At 39.0% G+C, this 25,599-nt stretch overlaps 1 pseudogene; it reads left to right on the top strand.

The window, feature by feature from the left end:
- On the top strand, positions 1-8,413 carry LOC117449062 (thyrotropin-releasing hormone receptor-like; annotated as a pseudogene).
- The last annotated feature ends 17,186 nt before the right edge of the window (positions 8,414-25,599 follow it).

Raw genomic sequence — 25,599 nt, 5'->3', positions numbered from 1 at the left:
AGTGTGTGTGAGGCGGTGTGTGTTGCAGGGAGGTTGTGATAGTGTGTGTGAGGCGGTGTGTTGCAGGGAGGATGGGATAGTGTGTGTGAGGCGGTGTGTTGCAGGGGAGGATGGGATAGTGTGTGAGGAGAGAGGGACAGATGGGGAGGATGGAAAGCGCTCAGCGGCTGATTTCACCTGAGATCTGCCTCCTGGAAACCATGGTGAGCTGCATGTTTATTATACACGTCTATCTTCTTTACCTGACTGTAATAAGATAAGATAAGAAGTAATTTATTGATCCTAATTTGGGAAATGTTTGTGTTGCAGCAGCATAAAAAGACATGGCATTGTACAATACAAATGAAAAAGACTAGAAATAAACAAGAACGTATAAAATATACATGTTGAAAAGTTATTATATACATAAGTGTGTGAGGGGTGGAATATTAAATATGAAACTGAATATATAAATGTAAAATCGGTAATGTCGGTTTTAGAGCAGTATGTATTTATCGATGTTAAAAAAAGGGACGGTTCGTCTGACTTTTTTCTGCAAATCAACCATCTTTCTTTTATAAAAGCATCAGATGATGTCATAAAGTGCACCTTATTCGTCTCAGAGGACAAACAGGGCTTCACTTTTTCCATTTCACAGTCAATTAGATATCATTACATTGCATTCAGCTGACGCTTTTATCCAAAGCGACTTACAATAAGTGCGTTCGACCAAGAAGATACAAACGTGAATAAAACAGAATCATATAAGTACATCAGGTTTCATAGAGCCAAACATTTCAAGTGCTATTCAACTGGCTTTAGATAAGCTAGCCCTTTATTAGTATGTAAGTCCTTTGTTAGTGTAAGTGCTTTTTTTTCTTTTTTTCATTGTATTGCTCGGAGTCGAAAGAGAAATCTTTACAGATTTGAAATCCTAAGCAGTCGCGCAGGTTCTGATCCATTGTGAACCGTCATTGCTTCTGTTCTGCGTTTCCTTAATTCCTTAATAATTAATTTAACTAAAATCACTTTATTCCAGATTTATTATCCTTTCCCAGAAATATGAAATGCTTGTTAAACCACACTTTCCATTTTAAACACGTTTACGGCCCATTTCAAGGTGTATTTTGCTATTTTAATGCTGTATTATGTTGTATCATTTATTTATAGCGCATGTGGTTTCATGATGCAAAAAGCTGTGTGTTGTTGCTTCGCTGCAAAGCCTGACTAGGGACAAGATTTAAAATATATCTGTACAGACTCTTATCAGTTGTATGCTCTTATTTAATCTAAAGACTACACATTGGTTAAGCCCCATAGCCCCCGCCGGCAGGGGCTAAGAGCTTTTTCTTTACGAAACTGTGTCTCAGGGCTTCTTAACATTTAATTAAGTATGAATGTGTCATACTCACTTAACGGGACGAAACTCAGCTAACTGCCGATACGAGCCATTTTTACCGAAACAAAACACAAGTCTCACAAGAAGCGTCTAAATGAGCCTGAGCGAAAGCGGGCTAATGCTACTTTCAGTCATAACTAGCAAAAACGATCTTTTATACTTCATACTATCTGTACAAACAACATATCATCTGAAAGCTGAGATTCCACAGATTCCATTGGTATAAGTCTCATCACTGTACGGCCAGAACTCACTGAGCTAGCAGCCAGAACAGAGCAAGAAAACAACATCCGTTTTTAAATCCATTACAATAATTACGTCTTACCTTTGCTGTTTTGTGATCAAAAGTTGTGTTCAAGGGAATAAAAACAATGCTCAAGGTTAATCCAATGTCTCTGTGTCACTTTAAAATTATTACTGATAATCTATCCTTACATATTTGTCAAAAACTCTAAAAAACTGAGATTTAATATGCATGCTTGTGAGAGCTACAACCCAGCTTCCGGTTTTGGACATGCTGGAATGCATTCACCAATGGGTAATGCTTAGTTGGATTTTAGGAACGTCCCCTTGATTCTATTGGCTCTAACGGTTCTAAACAAGTGTCAATCATCAAAATCGACCGAGGGGGGCCAGAGATATGGAAAATCCACGCAAATGACCCCAGAAGTGGGTTATTTTTCTAAATCTCTCTAAAAAGGTCAAATGTCACTTGTTTTGCATCAATCTTGATACAGGGTACTTATTATATGTTATAGTTTGGATTCCTAAAGCTTTTAGTCTCCCATCCCATCATTCAAGGGTGGTTTTCACTTTAAGTAATGGTTTATTTTTGACGGAAACTATCATTTACATTTTTGTTACTATGTTCAATCTAAATTTACTTTAAAATAAAAAATATTAATTCTGACTGCTCTACATCCAACTCACAGGTTTATCATTGCTTTGAGACAAAAGATTATTAATTTAACCCTTTTAGAAGATATGGTCATTTGTTCTGGGAATGTCATTTTCGAGCATGAGACCTGAAAAACAGGCTCGGGGCTCAACAGGTTGTTATTAATTAAATGATTTCTTACAGTGTGAATCTTAACAAAATGTTGAGTATAACTACGTTTTTAATATTAATAATTATTACTCTTATTATTTTAAATGTTCAATATTTTGTTATGATTGAGATTAGATAAGAAATTAATAATGTCTGTTATATCTGCAATAGCAGTGTTTGACCACTTGGGGCAGTGGAAACAAGATGTGAACACAGCATTGACAATACATCTGAGTTGATTTTTAGCAAATCAGAGCATTGCTGTGTAATCGAGGTCCCGCCCCTATAAATCCAACCGAGCCAATCACAAGCTGAGCATGACTTGTTAGCATTAGCCAACTAGCTGCTACGTTAGCACCGTGGTAGATGTATGGCTTGAAAGACAAAATAACTGACCATGATATCTATAAATTAAAAGAGACTGGTGACGGTTAAAGATAATTAAAGTGATATCTCCTCTGATGTCTTCCCTCCTTTGTAAAGCATCAAGTAACTGAAACAACCAAGCTTATGCAGGAGTGACAACAATTTTCTAAACCGAAAGAAACTATCTTTGGGAAATGTTGATGAGATGTGTAATTTGTTTGTTTTAGTTTGGCCCATTTCCCATTAATCTAGGAAGGGTTAATAGACAAAAAACAGATAAAAGCCTCAAACTGAATGAACCAAACCCAGTTTGATTGGTATTCCCTTTGGTCCAGATAAAAAAAAAAATATATATATAAAAACAGAGACATTGGTTTATACCAATAAAACCTTCTGTCATTTCAAAGCAGTCCTTCTCTTTGTCATTGTTGTACACCTACTTGCTGCTTCAGTGAAAAGATAGATTGCAGAGGGGGAATGTTTTTCTATGTCCTGTTTGTTATATATTGATTTGCTATCCCTAATCCCTTCAAAACAAAACCAAATGATCAAAACCACCCTGCACCAGCTTGATTGATTTCCCCTGAAGTGTTTTCCTCATAGTCTTTATGTTTCTCTGTTTCGTTCTTCAGGATCCTTCAGTTTAGTGCGTCTGGAGAGAAACTGATCTGCGGCACGATGGAGAACAACACCCCCGTGTTTCAGGACGCCTCTCCGGCTGTAAATCTCACAGAAATCCCCCTGAACCCTCTGGAAGAGCAGCTCGTCACCATCGTTCTGACCTCGCTCATCTGCGTGGTGGGGATAGCGGGGAACATCATGGTGGTGCTGGTGGTTCTGCGCACCAAACACATGGTGACGCCGACCAACTGCTACCTGGTCAGCCTGGCGTTGGCAGACCTGATGGTTCTGCTGGCTGCCGGCCTGCCCAACATCTCCGACGTGGTGGCCTTCTGGGTGTACGGACACACCGGATGCTTGTTCATAACGTACCTTCAGTACCTGGGCATCAACGTGTCGTCCTGCTCCATCACCGCCTTCACCATCGAGCGCTACATTGCCATCTGCCACTCCATCAGGGCTCAGTTAATCTGCACCGTGTCCCGGGCCAAGAGGATCATCGCGGCAGTCTGGATCTTCACCTCGCTCTACTGCATCATGTGGTTCTTCCTGGTGGACACGGAGGAAACCGTCTATGCCAACGGAGTCGTGGTGACGTGTGGATACCGCGTCTCCCGCAGCTTCTACATGCCCATCTACTTCCTGGACTTCACCTTGTTCTACGTGATCCCGCTGGTCGTTGCTACAGTTCTGTACGGACTCATCGCCAGGATCCTGTTCATGAGCCCGCTGCCATCGCATCTGACGGACCGGGACGGGGGGGGGGTCGGTGCACCAGGGGCACAACAACAGCACCAACAAGGCCAACAAGGGCGCCTTCTCTGCGAGAAAACAGGTACTGAACCACAGAGAGGGCAAAAGTACATCAGTTACTCAGGTAGAAGTACAGATACTCGTGTTTAAAAATACTCTGGTGAAAGTAGAAGTACTGACTAAACTTCTGTACTCAAGTAAAAGTAAAGAGGCTTTGAAATGTACTTCAGTAAAAAGTACCCATAACTAGCAGCTGTTTTAAAGAGTACCTGACCTCCCTTTATATCAATAGAACAATAATGTCATTGTTAGCTAATGAATATTTCCATGCTGAACAACGGCAACATGACAACGTTTCCATTGGTCCCTCTTCTTTAGAGAAGACCAGGATGGATATTATGGATACACGGATCGTGTTCAAATCAACAGGCACGCAATGACTCTAAATAATAATGATCATGCACCAAACACACATTCAAACTAAAGGAACCAGCTGTTTGGGAAATGAGAGAAGAAGAAAGTACAGGTATTTGAGTTCAACATGTAAGAAGTAGAAAGTACAGGTATTTGGGTTCAACATGTGAGAAGTAGAAAGTACAGGTATTTGAGTTCAACATGTAAGAAGTAGAAAGTACAGGTATTTGTGTTCAACATGTAAGAAGTAGAAAGTACAGGTATTTGAGTTCAACATGTAAGAAGTAGAAAGTACAGGTATTTGAGTTCAACATGTGAGAAGTAGAAAGTACAGGTATTTGAGTTCAACATGTAAGAAGTAGAAAGTACAGGTATTTGAGTTCAACATGTAAGAAGTAGAAAGTACAGGTATTTGAGTTCAACATGTAAGAAGTAGAAAGTACAGGTATTTGAGTTCAACATGTGAGAAGTAGAAAGTACAGGTATTTGAGTTCAACATGTAAGAAGTAGAAAGTACAGGTATTTGGGTTCAACATGTAAGAAGTAGAAAGTATAGGTATTTGGGTTCAACATGTAAGAAGTAGAAAGTACAGGTATTTGAGTTCAACATGTAAGAAGTAGAAAGTACAGGTATTTGGGTTCAACATGTAAGAAGTAGAAAGTACAGGTATTTGAGTTCAACATGTAAGAAGTAGAAAGTACAGGTATTTGTGTTCAACATGTAAGAAGTAGAAAGTACAGGTATTTGAGTTCAACATGTAAGAAGTAGAAAGTACAGGTATTTGTGTTCAACATGTAAGAAGTAGAAAGTACAGGTATTTGTGTTCAACATGTGAGAAGTAGAAAGTACAGGTGTTTGAGTTCAACATGTAATAAGTAGAAAGTACAGGTATTTGTGTTCAACATGTAAGAAGTAGAAAGTACAGGTATTTGGGTTCAACATGTAAGAAGTAGAAAGTACAGGTATTTGTGTTCAACATGTAAGAAGTAGAAAGTACAGGTATTTGTGTTCAACATGTAAGAAGTAGAAAGTACAGGTATTTGTGTTCAACATGTAAGAAGTAGAAAGTACAGGTATTTGTGTTCAACATGTAAGAAGTAGAAAGTACAGGTATTTGTGTTCAACATGTAAGAAGTAGAAAGTACAGGTATTTGTGTTCAACATGTAAGAAGTAGAAAGTACAGGTATTTGTGTTCAACATGTAAGAAGTAGAAAGTACAGGTATTTGTGTTCAACATGTAAGAAGTAGAAAGTACAGGTATTTGTGTTCAACATGTAAGAAGTAGAAAGTACAGGTATTTGTGTTCAAAATGTAAGAAGTTGAAAGTACAGGTATTAGTGTTCAACATGTAAGAAGTAGAAAGTACAGGTATTTGAGTTCACCATGTAAGAAGTAGAAAGTACAGGTATTTGGGTTCAACATGTAAGAAGTTGAACCGTCAAGGGGTGTCATATTGAAAGCCTTTTTTTCAAAGGGGGTACATTATTGAAAAAAGTTGTAGAACCACTGGTTCAGAGGATAATCCATCTTCATTAGAAAATGTTAAACTCATATGAGCCATTTCTCATTAAGGAACCGTTGAAGCCAGATTTCAGTGTAGTCAAGTCAAGGTTTTGAAATAGCATACCTGTAAGAGTTTGTGTCCCATGTGAATGCAAAGTTCTTGTGACGGAACGTTATACCAAACCTTGAAGCGTTAAGCTCTGTAACCAATAGTTAAATGAATCTGAATCTTTAAAGTTTGGTTTGACATTTCTGATGGATTTGCCAGGGAATTGTTTTTCTCTGCCTGAATCTCTGTCTGTTTTCTTAGATGCAAACTTTTTCTAAGGTTTTTAAAAACATGCCAAAAAGTTGACTGAATCGTGGTTTGTTTTCGTGACCTTTGTTTACTGTGAGGCAAAGACTGGAAAGGATTTGGATTACAAGTACATCAGTCTGCTTTCATCTGCAAGTGAATGTTGCTAATTCTTACAATATCTGCTTTCCAGTAGTATGAAAAGTCAACTAACTGTGACCAATTCAAAATTGCAAAAAACCTTAAATAAGTAGCAAAATATGACGAGATGGGATGCATCCCTAGATACAGCCTCATAGAACCATTCCAGTTTATTTAGACTCTTGTTGTTGAACATCTTTCTAACACCATGGAAAACACAGTTAACATACTTGTTGCCTCAAAATCACGTCCCGACCTTTCCTCTGCATCAGATCACGAAGATGCTGGCGGTGGTGGTGGTCCTCTTCGCCCTGCTCTGGATGCCGTACCGGACCCTGGTGGTGGTGAACTCCTTCCTCGACCCGCCGTACCAAAACACCTGGTTCCTGCTCTTCTGCCGCATGTGCATCTACACCAACAGCGCCATCAACCCCATCATCTACAACCTCATGTCCCAGAAGTTTCGCATGGCGTTTAAAAAGCTCTACAAGTGCAGCTGGAGGCGGCAGGAGAAGGCGGTGGAGTTCAACGCGCCGATCTACTACAGCGTGATGAAGGACTCGTCGCATGAGAGCAGCGAGCCGCTCAACGAACAGGAGGACGTGATCCAGAGGAGAAGCAAACTCAAGCAGGAAGACGAAAGCAGTGATCCTAAATAAAACTGAAGCTGTGTCTCAAATCACGATTTTCTGTACTTACATTTGCTTTTTTGAGTGCATGGTGGATACCAAAAAAGTCCTAGAAAGATAAGGTAAACTTAACTATGTGCATTTAAATAAAAAAAAAAGAGGAATAGTTTCGACGAAAACTAAAAGGTACCATGGGGTCAGATAATGTTCCAAAGGGGGGTTCGTTTAGCATGCCACACTTGAAATAACCAGTGGCGGCGCCAGAATATTTTTTGTTGGGTAACCTATGGTAGGGCTAACCCATACAGTGGTGGGGCTCAAGTCAGTATTTGCAATGTAATTACATACACGCTCCCCCTTGACAGTGAAACGCCACGTGTGAGGTTTAGATTATTTCCCTGTCTCAATCCATATTGAACTGTATCAAATAAAAAGGCACATTTGTCTTGTAGTAAATAAAAAGGGCGTCCTGGAGCCAATCCTGCAACTTCCCCACAGGTGAAAGAGTTGACATGCTGAAAACCCAACCCCTGCAGGGGGGTCTGGGGGGAATACTAACATAAAATACACATTCTGGTACTCTCTTGAGAAGAAAAATAAATACATCTATTACTACACGACATATTTAAAAAAAAAAAATGAATGCCATTTTAGTTTTGTGTTAATTTGTTCTGAAAGCTGAACCTGCTGCTCCTCACAGAGAGAAGAGGCTGTGAATTACTTTACACTGTGGATAAGGGTGGATAGCCCCCATTGTTCTGTGTGTCAAAATGAAAGACAGCCCACACACCTTTCTATCAACAAACCGTGGGGTCTTATTTCATTACGTGTTGATAACACGATAACGTAACGAAATGTTGTATCGATGTAAATAGAGATGTACAACAGCAAAAGTATTCTCCGTCGGGACTTCCTGCAACAACACCACGCCGTTATCTTGATTCTGATTGGCCAGAAGACATTATCAAAGATGTTCTATTGAGAAGACGATCACTACGTGACAAAAGTTTTCAAAACCGTTTCTAGTCTACTGAAATCAATCTTACTAACTGCTGTCTGTGCAATGTACTCCGCGCGAGTTGGCGGACTTTATTTTGCTTACTTTAACGTCATTTTTCAAGGTGGGGTTAAGCCATTTCTTGGTATGGTTGTAGCCTATCCCAGCCGCAACTGGAAATAACTAAAGGATAAGTTAAATAAGAAAGTAGAAAGAAAGGGAGGTTAAAGAAAACTATTTCTGCTAAAAAGTGAACAATGATTGAGTCAGAGCTCAACATTGCAGATGTGTGTATCTCACACTGCTCTGTAACTTTAATGAGTGTTTTTAAATGTCATTTCCATAATATGTTTCGTAATGCTCTTGATGTCTTTCATTTTCGTAAAGCACTTTGAATTGCCTTGTGTTGAAATGTGCTATTTAAATAAACTTGCCTTGCCTTGCATCCCAACACAAAGTATGGCAACATTGATTCGTTAGATTTAGCAACGCTGGACATTTCTTACACGATTGCCATTTTGGCTACGCAGCGGGAGTTAGCCGATCAGTCGTGATTGTAGTTGTTCAAGGGAACAAAGTGTGGAGGAAATACTAATTCCCTTAAGAGAAACTGATAAATGATGAATGGGCAATGTTTGTCTTTTGCCATATTTAATAAAGTAATAAAGAAAGTCTAAATACAATTGAAAACTATCTCAAATGCAGGAACAGAGCCACTTCATCCTCAGAGGATAATATGGCTTACAGTCACACTCTAGTAGAGAGAAAATAGCCATCTGGTCCCACCCATCAATTATTTTAGACATTATCTAAACATCCCCATCATTAAACCATAACATCCCCCAGTTCTTAACCATTTGTAAATCCCCCTTTTACACTTCCTGAAAAGTACATCCTTAATGTCTCTGTTAAACACATATAGGACTACACATACTATTTAAACGAGTAAAAGGCAATCAGAGTGTAAGACATCATCTATATATATTATTTAAATGACTATATGAACATTTGACAAGACACACAGCACTGACAAAACAACAGTTAAACATGTGGGTTGTTTTGCTTTTTTTGGTAATATATCAATAAACTGGTGTCGAAATGAAACCACTGTCAACACTGGCTGAACAACATATAGTTAAACGTAAAAGAAACAGTATGCATGATGTTCAGTAAACGACCAGTCAAAATCGAAGGATCCAACATGTTTTTGAACGGAGCAGAAATAGAACTAGTCTCCCAGTTCAAGTATCTTGGAGTCATACTGGACTCAAACTTGACTTTTAAGAAACATATTAAGAAAGTATCAAATACCGTTAAATTCAACTTGCAACATTTTAAACAAATAAGACCTTTCTTAACTGTCAAAGCTGCAAAGTCACACCTCCACTGCATGATTCTATCCCACATTGAATACTGTTTGACAAACTGGTCGTTTGCTTGAGCCACAAACCTGAAACCCATAGAACAGCTGTACAAGAGAGCGATCCAGGTGTCTGACAGAAAGCCACATTCATACCACCTCTGTACCATCCTGAATAAACACAATTTCTTGAGTTTTGACCATTTAAAGTCTTTTAAAAGTATGTTATTTTAATAAATGTTTACATGGACTGCCCCCCAGGGCCGGCCCTGACCAATTTGCTGCCCTAGGCAAGATTTTAGCTGGCGCCCCCCCCCCTCCAAATGCAGACACTCGCGTATGCATGCACTTTCACGGTTGTGGCATGACCACCAAAACAGAAAGATATGGACACAAGATGTGTGCAACTGTAGTTAGTATCCTATCCATGTGGACATGATTTAATGATTTAATGATTTTATTTTTTTTAATATTGAAGTTAAAAGCATCAATCTGGTGCACTTTGAGAGCAACATGATGAGCTCTATCAATACATCTCTCAGCACCCAGATGAAACAGAACTGTAAGCAGATTTTCTTTTTCTTTATGGATATTTTACAAATCACTCCCCTTTCAAACTGTATTCTTGTATTAATAACAACTTTTTTGTACTGTCATATAGTATTTTATACCTGTTTTTCACCTATTCTCTTATTTTTGTATAACTATAATGATTATATAAAGGTGTGCCTTTACCTCACTGAGCTGAGGTTATCAGAGCCGCTCAGTCTTTCAGGAGAGAGCTCTCTAAAGCTCTCCCCCCGCGGCCACTTACACAGTAAATTCCAATGTTAATAAAAGCACACATAAGCTGTATACGTTTTTTGGGAGTTTGAATTATTTTAAATTAACACAAATACAAAATGTAAACTTATAATTGCACACTAAAACCATTATTTAAAAAAAAAGAACAATTTCACATAAACCTCTGGTTTTTACTGGGGCTGGGGCGGTTCAACTTGATTTGTGGGGGGGGTGCGCCATAGTTTATGGGCGCTGTACGCAATATAGGCGTAGTTTTGTTAGTATAAGATAATAAGATGTACTTTGTTGATCCAAAATTGGGAAATTGTGTTGTTATGAAATTTCCAAAAAAATATTTTTTTCATTTCTAACTTTTTCTTCTTCTTTTTTCTCCCCAATTTTCGGCGCCCCCGATGGGTTGATGCACCCTTAGCATTCGACTATACTGCGTATGTCAAGGGCCGGCCCTGCTGCCCCCCCCTTAGGGGAATTCATCCACAGGAACAACACACTCTCACTTCCTAAGCGTCCAATAGCGACGTTTGGTCAGTGTCCGTGGCGTCCAATTGTGACGCTCCTAGGCTCCTTCAGCGTCATAAAGGGACGCAAATAGCTTTCAACTGATTGCAATGTATTCCCATCTGCGTCGGGATTTGACGCTCATGGAAGCACGGCATTCGTTTATGCCGGCTGCCCTTAAAGGCAATGTGAGCATCCATTCCCATTGGATAACGGAGAATTTTACACCCGGAAGTAAGTACTCCTCTTACTGTCGATTGATTTTACAGTGATATCTGCACTACTCATCCACTAAAAAACACCAGATTATCCTTGTTAATTACACAACATTGATTGGTTTAAATTGTGTGCAATGCTTTTGTATTTTTCCCCTTCGATTTGGAGAAACAAATATGTTTTCTGAGTAAAGGATGGCAGAAGACACTACACTACCCAGAATCCCCAGCTATCGTTTGGCCTACACCATGTGCTCTGTTTGACAAACCCCGTTTTTTTCACCATTCATTCCGATGTCACGTGATCTTCAAATTTCTCCCTGCAGAAAAAGAAAACATGGCCGAAATTCGTTTTATTCTCGGTAGAAAATGCCTATTTTAAAGTTAGTTTGGCCATTAAAATGCGTTTTGATGTCATTTGATGCGAGACATATGAGTTGTTATTTCAGATTATGTGTGCAGTGGATGTACATGATCTTTAGTTTGCTAGTTATTACGAAGATTACTTCAGGAAATCGCGACGTTTTCATTGTTACCAAGGTGGTTGCTAGGGACGCTGCTATCGATATTATTTCTGTTATGTTGTGTAACTGTTTAATGGTGTTATCTTTATTGCTACCCCCTTCCCCCGTCAATGTATAGTGTTGGTCCACAGCCTAAACATATTAGTTTAACAAAATCCACATCTAAAGATAGCCTACGTTATTTCCCCCCTGTGCAATTCCAGTCTCACATCTCACAGCACATCGTCATTAACAAATACCGGAAACAGACCAAAATAATAATAATACCTTATTCCGAGTGTGCTTGCTTTTCTCTTTGAAATTCATCACATAACGGCATTGTAATACACGGTTCGGCTGCATTACATATTACATATCTGCCGTAGTTCTGTATTTATAGAGCCCTGATGAGAAGACAAACATGAGGAACTGAAAACGTGACGTGGATCATAAATATATGAGCCATTAAACAACATCTTACATTTCTTTTCACACAATACGTCTCCTTGCAATATCAACACTAATTCGGCTCACTTTTATATTTGATCCAATTGGTAGATAGGCTGAGTTTACACCATAAAGGTGCACAGCTGATATAAAGGGACACCTGGTGGTTAAAGCATGTTATTGAATTTCAATATTTTTATTATTAGATATTAATAGGATCCTTATAAAGTATATTCATTACTCGTTATTCTCTACTGATTGTTAATTAAAGACTGTATGTAATGACTATTTTGCACATCCCGTTCAAGATTTCAAGATTTTCTAAGGTTTATTGACATATCATATAGGCCTACACAACTATGGTGTAGTTCTGCACTGAATGAAAAACTTGGGTTGCAGGTTCCTCAATAGTGCATTACAAGACATCTATCAATATTTGTGCATGCCTCCAGCAATGTTAACTATGTTGAAGCACTTATTTTACCTGATATTATACATAATGTATTACTCTTATAAGATGTATGTAGATATTTCATCTCCGGCCTTGTCAGGTATTGAACAATCAATAAATAAAGAACACAGAATTGTTGAATATAAAACACAGAATTTATGTGATTATACTAAATGATTTACAAATAAACACCACTGCATATTTAACTGTTACACATGCTGATGTAACGCAAATGTTCCAACTTGGGATCAATAAAGTATATCTTATCTTAAGCTGATCGATGGCTACTGCCATATTTGCACAATGTGCCTCTGAACCTTGACAAGTGCATGTTTCAGGCTCATCAATGAACAACAGGAGGGGTCACAGACATAAGACCAGCTGTTAAATAAAGCTCTTCTGACCTTAGCTGGCATGTGGGTATATATATTAATACTGCCCATATTGGGCACAAGCAATTTTCACCCATTTATTAATTATACGTTTTAAATGTGAGTGTTTCCTGTCCCCTAAACCTCCAGGGATGTACACAGTTTAATACTGGCAACTTCTTATTATGGGAAATACGAAAACGTCTTTTAAAACTACAACTCCCAGTAGAGACGTGCCATAGAGAACATGTTGCGAAACAGAATAGCCAGCCTGTGTAGTTCTGGGGACGGGGTGGGGGAGGGGGGACGAGGTGGACCCGTTCAAATCCAGTTTTGGACAGTCTGCCATGGTTCCATCCCATTTCAAGTGCTGTTCGAGAATCGGCTTAACCCTCGGAGCACACTCTCCAATCACAGAGCTTGAGGACTATCACGGGGTTTGTCAAGAGCACATGGTGTAGTCCAAACGATAGCTGGGGATTCTGGGTAGTGTAGTGTCTTCTGCCATCCTTTACTCCTGGGAATGGACGCTCACATTACCTTTAAGGGCAGCCGACATAAACGAATGCCGTGCTTCCATGAGCGTCAAATCCCGACGCAGATGGGAATACATTGCAATCAGTTGAAAGCTATTTGCGTCCCTTTATGACGCTGAAGGAGTCTAGGAGCGTCACAATTGGACGCCACGGATACTGACCAAACGTCGCTATTGGACGCTTAGGGAGTGAGAGTGTGTTGACAGGAAACACACTGGACGCTGCACTAGGTCAGAAACCAGAGGAGTCTGTGAAGTCCACTGTAGACGGACCACTTTTGGACACAATTTCCTCTCCGTTAAACGCAGCTTGTTGTGGAATAGCCTCCCAACTGAGATACGGGATTTTCGCACTCTCAATAGCTTCAAAGGTCAACTCAAAGAATGGATGAGAAACAACCAGACGTGCAATCACCGCTAAATGCATTTTAACACAGGGGTATCTACTTGTGCACTTAATATATCGTTGCTGCTACATTGTACTGCCATGTGATAAATACGTGTATATGCTGCTCTTGCTCTTTCTGCATATCATGTATTTGTATCTAATACAAATGTCATGTTCTTAATGTTTGATGTGAGGGACTACGGATGGAAAGTAGCTCAAAGCTAAAATCCGGCATATTTACACTTGAAGCATTTTTAGTTTTAAGTGTTCATTAATGTGCAATGTCCCTGTCGAATAAACCATTAAATTAAAATGAAGTAAGGTCAAATAGGCAGATTTAAAATTCAAGAGAAGTGTATCGATAGGACATTGAGACACAGCATAAGGTTATTTTAATGTTTAAGATGCTGCCGTTTCCACCTGTAGATAAAGTATTTATTGAGGCTTAAAACCGTATAATTCATTTTGTCTGCAGCTGAATCTTTGGGGTACTTTTGCCCTAGTGTTGTAATTGCAGTACCGTTAGACTTAATGGGACTTAATGTACATCACCATGTGTTTGGTATGTCAAAAGAATGGGAATGATTCTGTACGCATTTATTGTGATATAAAGTGATGCTATTGATGCATTATCATGCTATAAAGACACCACATACTGATATACACCTGAACATCAGCAGGAGAGGACTCTTTAAAGTAGAGACACTACATACTGATATACACCTGAACATCAGCAGGAGAGGACTCTTTAAAGTAGAGACACTACATACTGATATACACCTGAACATCAGCAGGAGAGGACTCTTTAAAGTAGAGACACTACATACTGATATACACCTGAACATCAGCAGGAGAGGACTCTTTAAAGTAGAGACACTACATACTGATATACACCTGAACATCAGCAGGAGAGGACTCTTTAAAGTAGAGACACTACATACTGATATACACCTGAACATCAGCAGGAGAGGACTCTTTAAAGTAGAGACACTACATCCTGATATACACCTGAACATCAGCAGGAGAGGACTCTTTACAGTAGAGACACTACATACTGATATACACCTGAACATCAGCAGGAGAGGACTCTTTAAAATAGAGACACTACATCCTGATATACACCTGAACATCAGCAGGAGAGGACTCTTTACTGTAGAGACACTACATACTGATATACACCTGAACATCAGCAGGAGAGGACTCTTTAAAGTAGAGACACTACATACTGATATACACCTGAACATCAGCAGGAGAGGACTCTTTAAAGTAGAGACACTACATCCTGATATACACCTGAACATCAGCAGGAGAGGACTCTTTAAAGTAGAGACACTACACACTGATATACACCTGAACATCAGCAGGAGAGGACTCTTTAAAGTAGAGACACTACATACTGATATACACCTGCACATCAGCAGGAGAGGACTCTTTAAAATAGAGACATGACATACTGATATACACCTGAACATCAGCAGGAGAGGACTCTTTAAAGTAGAGACACTACATACTGACATACACCTGAACATCAGCAGGAGAGGACTCTTTAAAGTAGAGACACTACATACTGATATACAGCTGAACATCAGCAGGAGAGGACTCTTTAAAGTAGAGACCCTACATACTGATATACACCTGAACATCAGCAGGAGAGGACTCTTTAAAGTAGAAACACTACATACTGATATACACCTGAACATCAGCAGGAGAGGACTCTTTAAAGTAGAGACACTACATACTGATATACACCTGCACATCAGCAGGAGAGGACTCTTTAAAGTAGAGACCCTACATACTGATATACACCTGAACATCAGCAGGAGAGGACTCTTTAAAGTAGAAACACTACATACTGATATACACCTGAACATCAGCAGGAGAGGACTCTTTAAAGTAGAGACACTACATACTGATATACACCTGCACATCAGCAGGAGAGGACTCTTTAAAGTAGAGACACTACATACTGATATACACCTGAACATCAGCAGGAGAGGACTCTTTAAAGTAGAGACACTACATACTGATATACACCTGCACATCAGCAGGAGAGGACTCTTTAAAGTAGAGACACTACATACTGATATACACCTGAACATCAGCAGGAGAGGACTCTTTAAAGTAGAGACACTACATACTGATATACACCTGAACATCAGCAGGAGAGGACTCTTTAAAGTAGAGACACTACATACTGATATACACCTGAACATCAGCAGGAGAGGACTCTTTAAAGTAGAGACACTACATACTGATATACACCTGAACATCAGCAGGAGAGGACTCTTTAAAGTAGAGACACTACACACTGATATACACCTGAACATCAGCAGGAGAGGACTCTTTAAAGTAGAGACACTACATACTGATATACACCTGAACATCAGCAGGAGAGGACTCTTTAAAGTAGAGACACTACATACTGATATACACCTGAACATCAGCAGGAGAGGACTCTTTAAAGTAGAGACACTACACACTGATATACACCTGAACATCAGCAGGAGAGGACTCTTTAAAGTAGAGACACTACATACTGATCACCTTTAGTCTATGTTTGCTAATGTAAATGCATGCAGGACAAACTTCGAAGTACACAAAGGGTTGAGTGTCAAATTTAAATAAAACATCTTGACAGTATTCATCCAGTATGTTCTTGGGAAACTGTTGATTTACATAAACTGAAACACATGCGCCATCACCGCAGCCCCGAGTAGAGAATAACACATTTCCATTTATTAACGAATGCATATCTCACCATGCAGCTGTAAACTATAAAAGCTTCATCTCAGTGTGTTAAAAACATGACATTAAAATATAGCATATGTCAGTAAGAAGGAGTGAGGCGTTGTATAGGAGCTAAATGGCTTCCTGCAGAGTGGGTTAATGCCAATAATCAGGTGCTTTGTAATGCTGCAGCCACGTTCTCCGTCACGTATTGTATAACACATTTGAATCCCTCTGGACAGAATGCTGCTGAACTTCCTTATAAGGAGTTTTTATGATGAAAGTCTGCAGGAAATAAACACAGGGAAGAAGCAGCCGTTGTAGTTGATCCTTTCAGTGACAGCATGGATCAGTAGAGAAGAACCGCTTTGCTGTTTTGTATGACAGTCTTACAAAATGCAATATCTCTTCTAAGGACTCGTCAGAAAGAAAGGCATCTTTGCAAACACTTTTCTCTGCTTGGAGCATCAATTTTGCAGAAATGTTCTTCTCAAACGTCCAGACAGACACTAAATGTGTGTTTCAAACTGACACCGGCCACTTTCTGTGGAGAAGCAACTTGTTCTTTAAGCAGCAACTTTAAACAGATGGTGGCAGGTTGTCGTGTTGTTGGACCGATTATAATGACAGACTTATTCCGTCTTCTGCAGAAAATAGCATGTTCCCCTTTCACAGAGCTATGCTTGATAATCACTTCATGGTTGTTGTTCACAAAGCTTGCACAGATATGATTAAACACACAGTATGAGTGTGTTTTATTATCTGCAGAGAGAAGTGTTTTGCAGCATGATTAGCGTTCTTTATTCCTCTCATACTAACCCCACTTATTTTGCATTAAATAACAACAATAATGACCTACAATAATAATAATAATAATTTTCATATAGCGCCTTTCACGAAACCCAAGGACGCTCTGAAAAAAAAAAAAACCTATGTTGCATTCACTCATAGATATATGGTAATGATGGGTTCTTTATTTCAAATATAAATGTGAATTTAATTAAAGAGGACATATGATGCTCTATGTCAGGTGTATATAGTGTCTCTACTTTAAAGAGTCCTCTCCTGCTGATGTTCAGGTGTATATCAGTATAGTGTCTCTACTTTAAAGAGTCCTCTCCTGCTGATGTTCAGGTGTATATCAGTATGTAGTGTCTCTACTTTAAAGAGTCCTCTCCTGCTGATGTTCAGGTGTATATCAGTATGTAGTGTCTCTACTTTAAAGAGTCCTCTCCTGCTGATGTGCAGGTGTATATCAGTATGTAGTGTCTCTACTTTAAAGAGTCCTCTCCTGCTGATGTTCAGGTGTATATCAGTATGTAGTGTCTCTACTTTAAAGAGTCCTCACCTGCTGATGTTCAGGTGTATATCAGTATGTAGTGTCTCTACTTTAAAGAGTCCTCTCCTGCTGATGTTCAGGTGTATATCAGTATGTAGTGTCTCTACTTTAAATAGTCCTCTCCTGTTGATGTTCAGGTGTATATCAGTATGTAGAGTCTCTACTTTAAAGAGTCCTCTCCTGCTGATGTTCAGGTGTATATCAGTATGTAGTGTCTCTACTTTAAAGAGTCCTCTCCTGCTGATGTTCAGGTGTATATCAGTATGTGGTGTCTCTACTTTAAAGAGTCCTCTCCTGCTGATGTTCAGTTGTATATCAGTATCTGGTGTCTCTACTTTAAAGAGTCCTCTCCTGCTGATGTTCAGGTGTATATCAGTATGTAGTTTATCTACTTTAAAGAGTCCTCTCCTGCTGATGTTCAGGTGTATATCAGTGTGTAGTGTCTCTACTTTAAAGAGTCCTCTCCTGCTGATGTTCAGGTGTATATCAGTATAGTGTCTCTACTTTAAAGAGTCCTCTCCTGCTGATGTTCAGGTGTATATCAGTATGTAGTGTCTCTACTTTAAAGAGTCCTCTCCTGCTGATGTTCAGGTGTATATCAGTATGTAGTGTCTCTACTTTAAAGAGTCCTCTCCTGCTGATGTGCAGGTGTATATCAGTATGTAGTGTCTCTACTTTAAAGAGTCCTCTCCTGCTGATGTTCAGGTGTATATCAGTATGTAGTTTATCTACTTTAAAGAGTCCTCTCCTGCTGATGTTCAGGTGTATATCAGTGTGTAGTGTCTCTACTTTAAAGAGTCCTCTCCTGCTGATGTTCAGGTGTATATCAGTATAGTGTCTCTACTTTAAAGAGTCCTCTCCTGCTGATGTTCAGGTGTATATCAGTATGTAGTGTCTCTACTTTAAAGAGTCCTCTCCTGCTGATGTTCAGGTGTATATCAGTATGTAGTGTCTCTACTTTAAAGAGTCCTCTCCTGCTGATGTGCAGGTGTATATCAGTATGTAGTGTCTCTACTTTAAAGAGTCCTCTCCTGCTGATGTTCAGGTGTATATCAGTATGTAGTGTCTCTACTTTAAAGAGTCCTCACCTGCTGATGTTCAGGTGTATATCAGTATGTAGTGTCTCTACTTTAAAGAGTCCTCTCCTGCTGATGTTCAGGTGTATATCAGTATGTAGTGTCTCTACTTTAAATAGTCCTCTCCTGTTGATGTTCAGGTGTATATCAGTATGTAGAGTCTCTACTTTAAAGAGTCCTCTCCTGCTGATGTTCAGGTGTATATCAGTATGTAGTGTCTCTACTTTAAAGAGTCCTCTCCTGCTGATGTTCAGGTGTATATCAGTGTGTAGTGTCTCTACTTTAAAGAGTCCTCTCCTGCTGATGTTCAGGTGTATATCAGTATAGTGTCTCTACTTTAAAGAGTCCTCTCCTGCTGATGTTCAGGTGTATATCAGTATGTAGTGTCTCTACTTTAAAGAGTCCTCTCCTGCTGATGTTCAGGTGTATATCAGTATGTAGTGTCTCTACTTTAAAGAGTCCTCTCCTGCTGATGTGCAGGTGTATATCAGTATGTAGTGTCTCTACTTTAAAGAGTCCTCTCCTGCTGATGTTCAGGTGTATATCAGTATGTAGTTTATCTACTTTAAAGAGTCCTCTCCTGCTGATGTTCAGGTGTATATCAGTGTGTAGTGTCTCTACTTTAAAGAGTCCTCTCCTGCTGATGTTCAGGTGTATATCAGTATAGTGTCTCTACTTTAAAGAGTCCTCTCCTGCTGATGTTCAGGTGTATATCAGTATGTAGTGTCTCTACTTTAAAGAGTCCTCTCCTGCTGATGTTCAGGTGTATATCAGTATGTAGTGTCTCTACTTTAAAGAGTCCTCTCCTGCTGATGTGCAGGTGTATATCAGTATGTAGTGTCTCTACTTTAAAGAGTCCTCTCCTGCTGATGTTCAGGTGTATATCAGTATGTAGTGTCTCTACTTTAAAGAGTCCTCACCTGCTGATGTTCAGGTGTATATCAGTATGTAGTGTCTCTACTTTAAAGAGTCCTCTCCTGCTGATGTTCAGGTGTATATCAGTATGTAGTGTCTCTACTTTAAATAGTCCTCTCCTGTTGATGTTCAGGTGTATATCAGTATGTAGAGTCTCTACTTTAAAGAGTCCTCTCCTGCTGATGTTCAGGTGTATATCAGTATGTAGTGTCTCTACTTTAAAGAGTCCTCTCCTGCTGATGTTCAGGTGTATATCAGTATGTGGTGTCTCTACTTTAAAGAGTCCTCTCCTGCTGATGTTCAGTTGTATATCAGTATCTGGTGTCTCTACTTTAAAGAGTCCTCTCGTGCTGATGTTCAGGTGTATATCAGTATGTAGTTTATCTACTTTAAAGAGTCCTCTCCTGCTGATGTTCAGGTGTATATCAGTGTGTAGTGTCTCTACTTTAAAGAGTCCTCTCCTGCTGATGTTCAGGTGTATATCAGTATGTAGAGTCTCTACTTTAAAGAGTCTTCTCCTGCTGATGTTCAGGTGTATATCAGTATGTAGTGACTCTACTTTAAAGAGTCCTCTCCTGCTGATGGTCAGGTGTATATCAGTATGTAGTGTCTCTACTTTAAAGAGTCCTCTCCTGCTGATGTTCAGGTGTATATCAGTATGTAGTGTCTCTACTTTAAAGAGTCCTCTCCTGCTAATGTTCAGGTGTATATCAGTATGTAGTGACTCTACTTTAAAGAGTCCTCTCCTGCTGATGTTCAGGTGTATATCAGTGTGTAGTGTCTCTACTTTAAAGAGTCCTCTCCTGCTGATGTGCAGGTGTATATCAGTATGTAGTGTCTCTACTTTAAAGAGTCCTCTCCTGCTGATGTTCAGGTGTATATCAGTATGTAGTGACTCTACTTTAAAGAGTCCTCTCCTGGTGATGTTCAGGTGTATATCAGTATGTAGTGACTCTACTTTAAAGAGTCCTCTCCTGCTGATGTGCAGGTGTATATCAGTATGTAGTGACTCTACTTTAAAGAGTCCTCTCCTGCTGATGTTCAGGTGTATATCATTGTGTAGTGTCTCTACTTTAAAGAGTCCTCTCCTACTGATGTTCAGGTGTATATCAGTATGTAGTGACTCTACTTTAAAGAGTCCTCTCCTGCTGATGTTCAGGTGTATATCAGTATGTAGTGTCTCTACTTTAAAGAGTCCTCTCCTGCTGATGTTCAGGTGTATATCAGTATGTAGTGTCTCTACTTTAAAGAGTCCTCTCCTGTTGATGTTCAGGTGTATATCAGTATGTAGAGTCTCTACTTTAAAGAGTCCTCTCCTGCTGATGTTCAGGTGTATATCAGTATGTAGTGTCTCTACTTTAAAGAGTCCTCTCCTGCTGATGTTCAGGTGTATATCAGTATGTGGTGTCTCTACTTTAAAGAGTCCTCTCCTGCTGATGTTCAGTTGTATATCAGTATGTGGTGTCTCTACTTTAAAGAGTCCTCTCCTGCTGATGTTCAGGTGTATATCAGTATGTAGTTTATCTACTTTAAAGAGTCCTCTCCTGCTGATGTTCAGGTGTATATCAGTGTGTAGTGTCTCTACTTTAAAGAGTCCTCTCTTGCTGATGTTCAGGTGTATATCAGTATGTAGAGTCTCTACTTTAAAGAGTCCTCTCCTGCTGATGTTCAGGTGTATATCAGTATGTAGTGACTCTACTTTAAAGAGTCATCTCCTGCTGATGTTCAGGTGTATATCAGTATGTAGTGTCTCTACTTTAAAGAGTCCTCTCCTGCTGATGTTCAGGTGTATATCAGTATGTAGTGACTCTACTTTAAAGAGTCCTCTCCTGCTGATGTTCAGGTGTCTATCATTGTGTAGTGTCTCTACTTTAAAGAGTCCTCTCCTACTGATGTTCAGGTGTATATCAGTATGTAGTGACTCTACTTTAAAGAGTCCTCTCCTGCTGATGTTCAGGTGTATATCAGTATGTAGTGTCTCTACTTTAAAGAGTCCTCTCCTGCTGATGTTCAGGTGTATATCAGTATGTAGTGACTCTACTTTAAAGAGTCCTCTCCTGGTGATGTTCAGGTGTATATCAGTATTTAGTGACTCTACTTTAAAGAGTCCTCTCCTGCTGATGTTCAGGTGTATATCAGTATGTAATGACTCTACTTTAAAGAGTCCTCTCCTGCTGATGTTCAGGTGTATATCATTGTGTAGTGTCTCTACTTTAAAGAGTCCTCTCCTACTGATGTTCAGGTGTATATCAGTATGTAGTGTCTCTACTTTAAAGAGTCCTCTCCTGCTGATGTTCAGGTGTATATCAGTATGTGGTGTCTCTACTTTAAAGAGTCCTCTCCTGCTGATGTTCAGTTGTATATCAGTATGTGGTGTCTCTACTTTAAAGAGTCCTCTCCTGCTGATGTTCAGGTGTATATCAGTATGTAGTTTATCTACTTTAAAGAGTCCTCTCCTGCTGATGTTCAGGTGTATATCAGTGTGTAGTGTCTCTACTTTAAAGAGTCCTCTCCTGCTGATGTTCAGGTGTATATCAGTATGTAGAGTCTCTACTTTAAAGAGTCCTCTCCTGCTGATGTTCAGGTGTATATCAGTATGTAGTGACTCTACTTTAAAGAGTCATCTCCTGCTGATGTTCAGGTGTATATCAGTATGTAGTGTCTCTACTTTAAAGAGTCCTCTCCTGCTGATGTTCAGGTGTATATCAGTATGTAGTGTATCTACTTTAAAGAGTCCTCTCCTGCTAATGTTCAGGTGTATATCAGTATGTAGTGACTCTACTTTAAAGAGTCCTCTCCTGCTGATGTTCAGGTGTATATCAGTGTGTAGTGTCTCTACTTTAAAGAGTCCTCTCCTGCTGATGTGCAGGTGTATATCAGTATGTAGTGTCTCTACTTTAAAGAGTCCTCTCCTGCTGATGTTCAGGTGTATATCAGTATGTAGTGACTCTACTTTAAAGAGTCCTCTCCTGCTGATGTTCAGGTGTATATCAGTATGTAGTGACTCTACTTTAAAGAGTCCTCTCCTGTCGGAAACCATGTTGGAGCATCTGCAGCTTTTAGTAAAGCTGCGCTCGTCTCCTCGAGATGCTGCATGTTTGCTAAATGCTGAATGTGTTGTCAAGGTGCTGAAGATGTTCTTCATGTCTTTTGGAACATTTATGTTTTAATATCTGCATCGTTTCTGAAGCTTTAGCGTGTTCCTCCTGATGGGAGAGTTCTGGACTGTTGTAGCACGTTAGCACCGGACAGCCACCGGACGAACGCAATCTTCACATCAGAATCAAATTGTTTGTATTTAGTCCCACAAAGGGAACATTTAAATCCGATCCAAAGTAAGAAATAAAATAAAATCATGGCCTGAGGTCATTTAGATATTTGTGTTCGAGACTCTTTTTAAAGAGCGTGAATAAATCACACAATGAGTAACGGCTGTTATAATGAATGCCCTTTCGAGAACAATGAGCGCTGCTCTTCAGTGAGGAGGCATAATTTATCCCCTGCAAAGAGCTCCCGTCTGTTTTTAGTGTCTGCACACATAATCAGAGCGGAGGAGATGTTTCAGGAAGCGTGAAGAGACCGTCTATTATTTCCTGTCCATAAACCCTCGTGTGTCTGAATAAATGTTGTTCATTTAAAGAACAGAGCAGCGAGAAAGGAAAGGTTTTATAGTATTCTAAAAGTTAATGTATATGTTAATTTCAATGTGGTATGTTACTATTATGTTTAATAGTCTGAGCCGAGGTGGGAGAAGTACTCAGATCTTGTTCTTGAGTAAACGTAGAAGTACTCAGATCTTGTACTTGAGTAAAAGTAGAAGTACTCAGATCTTGTACTTGAGTAAAAGTAGAAGTACTCAGATCTTGTACTTGAGTAAAAGTAGAATTACTCAGATATTGTACTTGAGTAAAAGTAGAAGTACTCAGATCTTGTTCTTGAGTAAAAGTAGAAGTACTCAGATCTTGTTCTTGAGTAAAAGTAGAAGTACTCAGATCTTGTTCTTGAGTAGAAGTACTCAGATCTTGTTCTTGAGTAAAAGTAGAAGTACTCAGATCTTGTACTTGAGTAAAAGTAGAAGTACTCAGATCTTGCACTTTAGTAAAAGTAGAAGTACTCAGATCTTGTACTTGAGTAAAAGTGGAAGTATTCAGATCTTGTACTTGAGTAAAAGTAGAAGTACTCAGATCTTGTTCTTGAGTAAAAGTAGAAGTACTCAGATCTTGTTCTTGAGTAAAAGTGGAAGTACTCAGATCTTGTACTTGAGTAAAAGTGGAAGTACTCAGGTCTTGTACTTGAGTAAAAGTAGAAGTACTCAGGTATTGTACTTGAGTAAAAGTAGAATTACTCAGATCTTGTACTTGAGTAAAAGTAGAAGTACTCAGATCTTGTACTTGAGTAAAAGTAGAAGTACTCAGATCTTGTACTTGAGTAAAAGTAGAAGTACTCAGATCTTGCACTTGAGTAAAAGTAGAAGTACTCAGATCTTGTACTTGAGTAAAAGTAGAATTACTCAGATATTGTACTTGAGTAAAAGTAGAAGTACTCAGATCTTGTTCTTGAGTAAAAGTAGAAGTACTCAGATCTTGTTCTTGAGTAAAAGTAGAAGTACTCAGATCTTGTTCTTGAGTAAAAGTAGAAGTACTCAGATCTTGTTCTTGAGTAAAAGTAGAAGTACTCAGATCTTGTACTTGAGTAAAAGTAGAAGTACTCAGATCTTGCACTTGAGTAAAAGTAGAAGTACTCAGATCTTGTACTTGAGTAAAAGTGGAAGTACTCAGATCTTGTTCTTGAGTAAAAGTAGAAGTACTCAGATCTTGTTCTTGAGTAAAAGTGGAAGTACTCAGATCTTGTACTTGAGTAAAAGTGGAAGTACTCAGGTCTTGTACTTGAGTAAAAGTAGAAGTACTCAGGTCTTGTACTTGAGTAAAAGTAGAATTACTCAGATCTTGTACTTGAGTAAAAGTAGAAGTACTCAGATCTTGTACTTGAGTAAAAGTAGAAGTACTCAGATCTTGTACTTGAGTAAAAGTAGAAGTACTCAGATCTTGTACTTGAGTAAAAGGAGATAAGACCTTTCTTAATCCCTGTGGGGAAATGCTGGAGTTTAGGCAGAAACAGAGTGAGAGGGAAAAACAGGACAGAACGGATTCAAACAGGGAAAATATAAAAGATCAAATTCAAATGATAGACAGGTTAGAAATGTTAGAACAAACTGTTAAACAAACTGTTAAAACAAGAAATGAATTAAATGAACATATCCATTTTTGAATCCGGATTGTTAAATATATATAGTCTATGGTGCAGATACTAATGCAGGTCCACGTCTTTTTGAAAACGTGAAGATGTTATGTGCGGCACGGGAGAGAGACGCGTCCTAAAACCAGGAAGTAAGCTGCGCATGGCTTCCCTCCACAAAAAAGCAATGAGATTTCTCCATAGGATTTTAGAAAATAGCTCAAAATAAGATCTGTGGGAAACGTAGCTGTTAGATAAATGCACGTTTTGTTCAGCCGGATAATATCCACATGTCTACCCTACTTTTATAATTTTCGAATCATAAATCCATCATTTAGATTTATGATAGACTTTTGAAACTACAAGAACATAAGGAGGACTTTTACAAAAAAGTAATAGCGATTTTTCTCCAGAGGGATAGGCAAATGGACTTCATCTTCAAGTCAAGGTAAGACTGCAATTTTATTGAAAATGGGATCTTACTAATAGAGAACAATTCAATATTTAAATGATAAAATTACATTTTTTGGGTATCCTTCTGTTGAACTGTCTGTTTAAAATTAATTGAAGCATCAGACAAAAAAAGCT

Source organism: Pseudochaenichthys georgianus, chromosome 7, assembly GCF_902827115.2.
Source record: "Pseudochaenichthys georgianus chromosome 7, fPseGeo1.2, whole genome shotgun sequence".
Taxonomy (NCBI): Eukaryota; Metazoa; Chordata; class Actinopteri; order Perciformes; family Channichthyidae; genus Pseudochaenichthys; species Pseudochaenichthys georgianus.
This window is presented reverse-complemented; position numbering and strand designations above follow the sequence as displayed.